Below are 10,982 nucleotides of genomic sequence, written 5' to 3'. Positions count from 1 at the left end.
CTTTTTTGTGTGATTAGTATTTATTTTCACGTCATCTTTTAATTAATCAAAATAGCAGAAGTCCTTGTTGGTCCGAAGCAATGCTGAATTATAAGCGGCAAGGTGTCTGCATATTTAAAACGTCTTAATTTATCTAAAATTAAAGCTTTAAAATATCTAAAACTCAATCAAAAATGTAAGTTAGCCTTAAATGTGTCAATTACACATAGAATTAGATTATTTAATCTCATTCTACGTAGGTTTTTTTTTTCTTGAAAGACTTACCCTGCTAAAGTTTGAATTGTGCGCTGACATCTTCACTCTGTGATTGTGACTGACGGTGGTTAAAGCCACAGACGTGAGGCTACCAGTAACAAGACGCTAATAGTTGTTTGCTAGCTAGCCGGCTAGCAACCAAGAAGCACAAGATTATTGCAAAGAGCCATAAAAGACATAAAATGTATAGTTTTGGTCCTCTACATTCTTCATTCTTTTTCTGTAGCTACAGAGATGTTACATTAACCTGCATCCATGCAAATTGGTCATAATCATCTGAAAGTTTTTGCTTTCAGATGATTATAGCTGCACAATAGTTTAAATCGCAAAAAGCACTACAGGAGCTATTGTAACACAAAAAATATCTAAAAGATTTCAATGAAAGCTGATTTATAGCTTGAATTGTGAAGAAAAAAACATCCTTTTTGTTTATTTTTATAAAATTGGAGTGGTTTGACTACATTTTGCATAACTAATTTGCCCCACTCGAAGTCCCCAGCCTTTGGAAAGACATTTTCCGTATTGGAACGAGTAGCGCTCCTCCGCCACTAGATGGCAGCAACACCTTTGTGACTCATCTGGAGTCTCCGTATCTCATCATGGCCTAAGGTTGCCATCCTCCTGGTGTACAGTGTGTGTCGATGTGGTGTGTGCGTCCGGTTGTCTTCAGCTGAAGATATCCTAACTGATGTTGGTCCCAGGAGGAAGCAGGAGCCTGTGTGTCTCACACTGAGCAGCTGTGTGTCAGGGGTCAAACGGTTCATCCTGACGGGTTACAGAGCAGCACAATTATCCACCAGGAGTTTCACAACAGACAACAGTCTGCGAAGAAAAAAAGAACGCTTCTTCCTGACCAAACTGTCACATGATCACAACAGAAACTACCCCCCACAACACTTGTCTATTTTACCCCCCCCCCACCTCTCAAAAAAACGTGGTAGTAAAGTAGAGATGCCACCGCACTAGAGTCATGCTTCTCTGATTCTAGTTTGTGCTTCTTAAAAGTTGCTTTTGTTGTGCTAGAATATGAAAACAAAAACTTGCTGTAATTTGCATATATGATGTTAATGTTTTCATTCACCTCACAACACGTCTTGCCTACAGGTAACGTCTCACTAAAATCCCTCACGTCATTATTTTGTTGATGTAAAACATTATTGACACCCAAGCCGTTCTTCCTTAGGGCCAAAACAATACAGTGTGCTTGTTTGCATTTTAAACAGGATAAGGCTACACAGACAACAGGTTTGTCCGGGGCTTGTTGCTGGTCAATGTTTGGAATATTCTGGAAGTTTTATTTCAGGCAGTCATCAGATGTGATATCTGGTGTGAGACTGTCATATGGCAACAGTCTTCAGTCAGAGGCCTCCTTAGATTCATTTCAAGACTGACTGCTACCAGAGGTCCGTTCTGCCCATAGCATCAACTCTATGAAGATATTGGATGACATGGGTTATGATTTCCATTTGGAACAAAGAATTTACTGGTAACCTAGCCATGCCTTCTGGTTAGCTTGTTCGCATGCCTATTGTCTGCGTATCCATGTGTTTGGGTGGCTCCATGTTGGAAATCTACTAAATTAAAGCACTGCAGTAAAATAACCCAATGTTAAGAGCGACAGCCAGGCCGGACGCTTCAACAAAAGCCTCAACCATCATGTAAAAACCAACCGTCGTTTGAGCGGGTGTCCTCCACGCAAATCATAATGCTATCAGACAACATGTATGAAACCTTTTAATAACATGAGGCCCATCTCACAGGTGAATGAGAGGCTGAATAGACTGCTACGGCGGCCCCCTCGAGGCTGGGCGGATCACCCAAGGCTTTTGTTGCGTTTGTTGTCATTAGACCTTAGCTGAAGGGCAGGTGGGTTTTGTGCTGATGCACTGCTCATACATGCTTAATGATGCTCAGCATCTGTTTGCACATCTCATATTGAGCTGTCTCTACATAAAACATAAAAACTCAAAAGGATGGACATTTTATTCTTTTGACAACCCAGGTGGTACATCCCTGATCCGAGTTCGGCCTCCAGCTGTACGTTGACCAGTTTTTCCACAATTAAAGATTAAAACGTTTGCCCAATCCTCTTTGCAAAGTAGCTAAAGCCCACTCAAATAAGTTCTCAGTAAATGTAAACATTCATATTCAGCTTTTGCCACAGACCCTCAGCTTTAGGTCTTGGATTTTAGACCATTCTGATGTACGAGTACGTTTTGATCTAAACTTCCCACCGTGGCTCTGACTGTATGTTTGGGATTGTTGATTTGCTTGAAGGTTCATCATCTGCCCCAGCCTTTGGTCTTCTGAAACCTCCATCAGTTTTATTTTCAAAATTGCCCAGTCAGTTGACCGGCCCGTTCTCCACTCAAATGTGACCAGCTTGATGTTGTACCCCACTGTGTTTCCACCCAAGTGGTTGGTCCTCTCATTTTGGACGTGACTTTCTATGGCTTGTAAACCTTCGTGGCCTTCTGGCATAAAATCGGCACCAAAACAAGGAGCAAACGCAGCGTTCTGCGAGCAGCATGCCGGGAGTTTGCAGACACACACTCACCATCGTTTATCTGAGCCAGCATCAGCGGCGATCAGGAGGGGTTGAGGGCTTCTCTCTCCATCGCTTCTTTGTTTTGCTTCTGTTTATGAGCTACGTTTCTCTCCCCGGGGCTCTCCCACTCCACCTCCGTCCGCGCGTTCCTCAGAGCCCGGAAAGAACGACTGGCGTTTTCGTAGACAGGCTCGCACACCAACACACAATGGCCCAGACACACACACACACACACACACACACACACACACACACACACACACACACACACACACACACACACTGAGAGAAACATGAGTGTAAGGGGGATTTAACATGGATCCTTTCAGCTTTCATGCTGAATTGAAATTGTGTGTGTGTATCAGAGATCCAGAGGCTGAGGCAGCTGCTCGGGCCGGTCCCCTGAGAAGAGCCTCTGTCCAGCAAGACCACGCCTTGGCCCTCGTCCTGCACAGTAAACTATTGTCTTCGGAGCTGCTGCTCCTCCTCACCCCCACCACCATTCTGACATCACAGTTTGTCCTTCCCCAGAGGGCAACTGTGGCCGCTGTGGTAAAACTGGACTGGCCTTTTCACCAAAAGTCAGACACACAAACATTAAATGTTGACGTACGGCGCTGCACCGTCAAGCTTCACATGGTACGCATAGCGCCGGTACTCTCTCACTTCTTTGCCCCGTCCTCTTCCACATCAGTCGTATTTGAATACTATTTGCCTCCCATTTGCATGGCAGTTGAGGCTTTTCTTGTGTGACTCCTGAAATTGACAGCTCACATGCAAAGCAAGCACTTTCTGTGTCACTAAGCTCCACCTGCATGGGCTTTGCTCACTGCTGAGGTAGATGCAGCCACAAAGACTGCCTGCTGTTTTTCTTTTTTTTTTTTCTTTTTTTTTCACTGAACACAGGACCTCAGACAAGCTACGCTGAATGAGGTGAAAGACTGTGAGCAGATCATTTGGTATATTTAGTGAAAACTGGCATCTATGGCAAGAAATTGAACTCACTCCAGGGGAAGATTCACAGACAAACTGTAAACCGAAAGCAAGCACAAAGTAAAGGAAAAAAAACAACACTATAAATTGAATCGCAATGGTAAAGGATGCCTATGGTTAGGCACATAGTGACATTTTTACAGAAAAATCAGGTAACTATGTTGCCTTCAGTTGTTATAGAAATGCTGTATATATCAAACATTACTTAAAAGAAATTTGACTTTGCAAATAAACTGCCTTAAAATTAGGCGTCTGTCTCTTTAAGAAGCTCCTGCTCTTTCCGACACTCTGCCTTGTCACCACAACGCTTCTCCAGGGTTTACAAACGTTCTTAGGAGGGTAGGACCAGGAGGTAGTTCATATTTTCACCTCAGGAGACTCTGAGGTGCAGTTTCCAGCCAAGTCCCAGTCCGCAGATCTGGGATTCGGCTGGAGACAGCAGATCCCAGAAGGAGATTTGTGGAAATGGGCGGTGCTTGGTGAGAGCAAGCATTTAGGCACAGCCAAAAAGTAACTCAAGGAAATGTGACTGAATAAATGTAAATAGTTACTACTCAACTCTGCTGGGCAGGAGATACTTTTTTAACCTTCGTTTCACAGCAAAAGTGAATCAAAGGTTCACCAAGTAAGTCGAATCATGACTCGACTTGCTTACTGATGGTGACTTTTGTAGATGGAAATATCAGTGATGAAGTTCTACATACTAAAAACAACTATTGACTCTAAAAACAAAACAAAAATTAATGTTTGACATCATGTCTGTCTCAGTCTAGACAGACCTTGCTAAAGGCCGTTGACCCGGCAGATCCTCAACATGCTGCTCGGTGTGGAGTTTGTTCATCAAACGTCACAGTTGCTCGTTTCTAAAGTGCCGTCGCAAAACCATCGGCTGTGGAGCCTCCAAGCACTGACCCAAGATCTGATAGAAAGAGGTAATCAGGTGGACTATTTGTGATGTGGGGGGGAGGAGAAAGCTGTTGATAAAACACACTTTACTTTAGAGATAAGACCAGAAAGGTGAGACTCCCCTCCCTCTATCCATCCTCATCATCAACTAGATAAACCAATCACATCTTTAAAACCTTTTGGTTTCCTCCAAACTGGAGCATTTATGAACCTGCAGAAAGGAAAAGGAAACGGTAAAAAACCTTCTTCTCCACCACCTACCACTGTCATTCCTCCGCCGTCTCTCCCTTGTTTCCTCTTCTGTGTTATTATCTCTGAGATCACTATCAGGCTGTGCGGTGGGGTGGAGGGCGCCCTCCCACATGGCTCTGGTGAATGATTGGTAACAGCAGCGCACGGGAGGAGAGAGCAGTCAAGCAAAGACAAGAGGCCCAATAAAGTCCATCTAAATATAGAGAGGCACCAGGGCCTTTTTTCCCTTCTCCTTATAAAGAGCTGCTGGTGAATCCGGGTGGACTTTCCTGTTCGCTCTGCGTCGAGAGCTGATTAACCCCCCCCCCCCTCTCCTTTTTCCCCCCAAGGAGTGGGAACCGCACGGAGACACACAGTGTCTTTTTTACAACTAGGCAGGGGGGCTCAGCCAGGTCTCTCCCTGTGGAAGACGGTAAATCATGCCTGGTGGAACATACTAAAATAGGAGAGGTCTGAGGAGATGTTCATAAAGAAATGATGGGAGAAATGGGTTGGGGGCGGGTGGGGGAGGATGTTCCCGTGCAGAAGATTAGAACAAGTGGGTGCAGAAAAAAAAAAACAACAAAACTTCAGGCTGAAAATATCTCAGAGGATGGATTTTATATTGCAGTTTAGATCAACACAATCCCCCGTGCCCGCTCCACATAATGCCCCAATTTGGCTCTGAGTCATGGCCATGTTTTCTAGAATTGCTCCCAAGACCCAGATCAGAATATTGTGGGAATTTGAATGCTTTTTATAAGCGGGCTGGTACAAACGGACCAGAACCAGGGTTTGTTATAAGGAGGTTTGTCTTTTGGGATGCAAAAGTGACCAGGAGAAAGGCCATTAGTCAGTTACTGCAACTGTAACGTTGATGGGTAAAATGCATTTCTTAAAAAGAAAAAAAAAAAGAATTAAAATCTGAAAAGTGTGGTGTGGGTTTTTATTCAGCCCATCTGACTTGATATTTTGTAGAACCATCTTTTGCTGTAGTTACAGCAGCAAGTCTTCTTACACACCCAAAGACCAAAGTGTTTTCCAAATTCGTTTTGAATCGAGCTTTAAAAAACATCTATTTACCACAAACTCCTATTGGATGTCACTAACACATCGAGATGCTTTGATCTACTTGGGTTGGATGTTTCAGGTTTTTGTTGGATGTTTCAGCCACTTTTTTGTTTTTTCCAGGATTGTCCTGCATTTAGCTTCGTCCACCTTTCCTGACCACCTTCCCTGCTCCTGCTGAAGAACAACATCTCCACAACCTTTTTGGGGTCCTATGCAGATTTGGTAAGACTTCATTTAAAGTTGTGTGCATAAGACTGACATGACACTGTCATAAATATGACATAACATCTGTTATGATCATGAAATCTTTATGAATGCCTGTGACTGTTGTCATGAAGTGTCATTCGTTAAATAATGACACTTTTAATGCAAAGTTGCTTCAAAAGTTTCATTAAAAATCAATTAAAAGTGCTATCTTTGCATTCAATTCACGTTGTTAAAAGTGTCGTTATTTACCGAATGACAGGACACGACAACAATCATAAAGACTTCTTCATGTATTGTGTCGTATTTATGACAGTGTCATGTCAGTCTTGTGCACACCCCTTCTAACAAAGTGTTACAGCAGATTTTCATTTGCCCCTCCAGCCCCATACCAACAGGTCAACATCAGATACTTCATCATTTCTAGGCCTTAGCCTGTGACAGACCTATTATCAGCATCTTTTATCGTGGTGTTGACATGGCTGTTGATTTTAACTTTACAAGACTAAAAACAACTAAAAGGTAAAAATTTGGAATTTGAAATGCAGATTGGTATTTAAGTGTGCCACATTAAAACACTAAATTTACAACAAGATCCCACATATGCTGGACATGACCTGTTCAAATGTTTACCATCAGATGGCCTATAAAAAGCATTGTGTTGCAATAACCAGCCAACACAGAGACATTATCTGTGCCATGGTGAACACGTCCTTCCTACATCTTGACTCAAGCAGCAGCTTTCTACCTTCTCTCTTAGGTTAACCAACGGTGACATGCTTTTAGCGCTGCAGGACAGAAGAAAAAACAAAAATCAGTAATTGTGCACATTTTTGGCCCGGCTGTGACGCTTGCCGCCACATGCGTGAATCAGAGAGGAGATCTTTTTCACAGCTGTCCTCGTGTATATCAGCAGTGACAGCGAAGGTCCAGAAGTCAAAGGAGGAGACAAAAGTGTTCGCTCTGTTCCTCCAAATGTCCCCGTTCACCTGTTGCTCCCACTGCGCCCGCCGCTGCGTTTGACCACACACCAGGACACAAGGTAAAACTACTACTACAGCCAATAAAAACTAGTCAGTATTTAACTAATAAAAATGAGCAAACACACTCTTAAAAACTGATTAAAAGCAACTAAATTAGACAAAGACTCACAACGAAATGATAGTACACTATAATGAAAATCTCAAAACTAAAACCCTGCCAGCTCACTTTCTGAACGTGTAAATCCTAAAATAAAGTCGCTTTATGATGTAAATAATAATTTGTAATGTTACCGGTTCTGTCAGGAGGAATGGTCCAGAACGCCTGCAAACTATCGTGAGAAGCTTGTGGAAGAAAACTCAAAAGGTTTGACCCAATTCATACATCGTAAAAGATTAAATACTGACCGACTGTGAATGTTTTAAATTCAAGGAAAGTTACAAACAAAAAATACTGTGAAACATTCTCTCGCTAAGTTCTCTGACATTTAGGAAATAGAAATAATTTGGACTATTCTGACGTAAAACAAGAAAAGTTTGGTCTGATTTAACTTTGCACAGTGAGTAAAAAATTTAAAAATGTGTGTAAATATCTGTTTTCGACTCTAAGTGAATCCTGTTGCAGTCTGAGAGTAGTCAGAATTTGCACCAGTGGGTTTAAGAAGACAGCTAAACAGGAGCAATGCGTGTGTGTGCGCATGTGTGTGAGGGAGTGTGTCAGTTTGTGGTCATGAAACCCCCGCAGAGAGGGGAAGCTCAGCTGTCAGTGGTCGTCAGGCGCTTGTGGATGAGGGGGGAGCTCCCCTTCGCCCCCCGTCTCGGTTTGTGCGCCGCCCCTGCTGCAGTTAACCTCAACCCCCTTCGCCCCTCTTTCTCTTTCCTTTCCACCCCTTCCTCTGGTTCCCTGCCCAGCAGCAGCAGCAGCAGCAGCAGCAGCAGCAGCAGCAGCAGCAGCTTGGCCCTGTCTGAGGCAGAGGCGCTCCTCGTCACGGCAAGGCGTGTTGGCCGGAGATAAGACGAGATGCAGTGGCACCAGCAACCCCTCAGAGCACGGCGAACGAGTGTCAAAGACACTCGGACGCTAAAAGGTCAACCTGTTTTCGTTCTGTGCGCGACTCACAACGCGCTGAATGACACGGAGGGAGCAGACTCCCGGCGTGTTCTGTGGGGGTGAAGACGTTGCCATGAAAGCGGCTGCCAGGCTGCTGGGTTCGGGCAGACGTGTGGGGAGGATGGGAGGCTGGAGGCGTCGGTGACTCCTGCAGCTCTGAGATGTGCGGGGGCATGACGTGTCATTGTTCTGCTCCTGGATGTTGGCTCGTCTGGGGGATCGCGTTACAGAGCCGGAGACTCGACTTGGTGCAGAAGAAAGAAATAAAAAAAAAGATGAATGTAAAAACAAAGTTGATCCCAATTAGGTGTTTGCCAGTTGCACCGATTTCCTTCATTGTAGAAGATTGGTGATCGGCCGGTACTTGCATGTGAAGCTGATATTATCCTCTGATCTTATCAACCTCAGCAAAGGTCTAAAATTCAACCACTGTCCTCTTTTGTTTTCCCATTAGAGAGGTTTGACTGATGGACCGGTCCACTAGGTCGTGTCTGCAAGTTTGCAGTTAACAATAGTGACCACTGTTACCAACTCAGCGACTTTCTTGGTATATTTAGCAATATTTCGGACAAAAAAAAAAAAAAACTGGTATTGGTAAGTTTACCATTTGCACCTTGACAAAGATGTTCAGACTGACATTTACTGGAATGACATACAACGTGGATAGCGTGAAACGTTCAGGAGGTTTGTGATTTAAGTCCGTGCTAGGCCGCTGAAAGCAGTTAAACCAGCACTGCTGGCTCCGGGGTGTGATAAAGCCTGGAGTATCTCTGGATCAGAGTGAGTTTTAAAGGCTCTGGCAGACAGCAGACCTGCAACTTCTCAGCCACCGTTCGACGACCCAGAGGGCCGCTAGAAGCGCCTCTGGGTCCCGCTGGCGTTCCGACCGAGGCCGGCGATCATGAGACGAGCCGGAGGAGACGTGGGCTCTCTCAAAGGGAGCCTGAATGAGGGGCTTTAGCTGGTGGGACAGTAAAAGATGGACAGCTGTAAAAGGGTGGAGAGAGTGAAGGAAGTGAGCTCACTGGGCTTAGTGAACGTAGGTCCGTATTTGGTTTCAGTTCACGCTTGCCTTGCAAATGTTTTCAAGTTCACCTTGTTATGCTGCGGCCGCAAAACAATTCTTCATCCATTTCATCCAAATCCAATCAGATTTTCTGACCGAACGGCTCAGGTGGGAGAATCTGTTGACAGCCATCCGAGGATCGCCGTGGTGGAAAAAAGCCGTGACGTAAATTGTAGTAAGCCATGTGGAGCAGGGGCCTCATAATGACTATGAATGCACTCCAAGGGCCACGTGTGGTAAAAACGTCCAAGAAAGCAGATATGTGTATTATTTTATCAAATCAAAGCAGGTGTTTTCCATATCCTTAGCTCAATGTGAAAATGTTATTTAACTTGAAGGACTCATTGACCAAAATAGGCGCTACAGAAGCGCCTATTTTGGCTTTTCGAAAAAGCGAAAAGCCACCTCAAGTGCGCGTAAGAACTGTTTTGTGAAACTGAGTAAGTTATATCTAATTTTGCCGTTTCCCACAGAAATTTCCAATGTGATATTTCAAAGAGCGCTTTGATAAACACTATCTGGTGTGAGCATCTGATGGCAGTGAGACTCTGTCCACTTAGCTAAACTTTACTTTAGCATGAAAAATGCAAGTTCACAGCATTTGGGATATATTAGCACACCAATCACTTCTGTGTGACCTTGACATGTAAATCCCTTTTTGCCAAAAGGGTGTTTTTGTGTTTTATGCCAGTATCACTTTTGGCCATTGTTTTGTAAATTTAGCCAATCTGGCCTTGATCATATCACATCCATCTCCTTCCTCAAGCTTTTAGATAGAGGTTTATATATATATATTTGTCCCTCATGTGCAAAGATTCTCCTGGATCCTGCATTCGGTTCAACATTTTGCACCGAAGGAGTCACGTCAGAGAAGGTCATACTGTTGAACTAATTCACTGTCGTGGCAAAAGATCTGCCTGTCTTTACACATTCAACACTTTGCCTGTTTTCTTTTTAAACAGCAGAAGGCACTCCTCACTATATGTGAAAACACTCATCCCAAGGAGACAAAAGGAAGTGTTTACATAGATAGACGATAGAAATCTACCTGTTTCAGGCTCTGCAGTGTGTCCCGTTTTTCTCGCTGAACCAGCCTAATTGTTACGAACCGACTGAGTTTTTTGGCATCTTTTCATTCAGTCAAACAGGTTTCAGTTCACAGATCTTTTTCCCTCTCTTCATCCTCATCCGCATTTTTCAGGAGTGTGGCATTGCTGATAAATTGCTTCCAACTCGTGTCACTTTGAGTTCTTGTTCTTGCTCACAGCTGATATAATTTGTTTTACTTCCTCGCATTAAAATTTGGTTTTATGCGCATTTAGACAATTGTTTTTTGCAAAAGTATTCACACTTCTTAAACTTTTTCACGCATGGCTACAGTATAACACGGGGTTGACACTTCAGGAAGGAATTTGTGGATTAGATTAAAGCAGGATTAAGTTATAAAGCAAGATTCCAATCTTAGATTATCTCACAAGCACCTGTTCTGGCACACCTGCAGACCTACCAAGAAATGGCCGTCCACCTAAAAACAGTGACAAAGACGGACGTAGTAACACTGGAGGTGCTGCAGTTTACATTTCAGGCAGGACAATTCTTCGCTGTACTCACTAATAT

Source organism: Poecilia mexicana, unplaced genomic scaffold (assembly GCF_051168715.1).
Source record: "Poecilia mexicana isolate PSO_F unplaced genomic scaffold, ASM5116871v1 scaffold_5, whole genome shotgun sequence".
Lineage (NCBI taxonomy): Eukaryota > Metazoa > Chordata > Actinopteri > Cyprinodontiformes > Poeciliidae > Poecilia > Poecilia mexicana.
The sequence above is the reverse complement of the archived record's forward strand: the minus strand, read 5'-3'. Positions refer to the sequence as shown.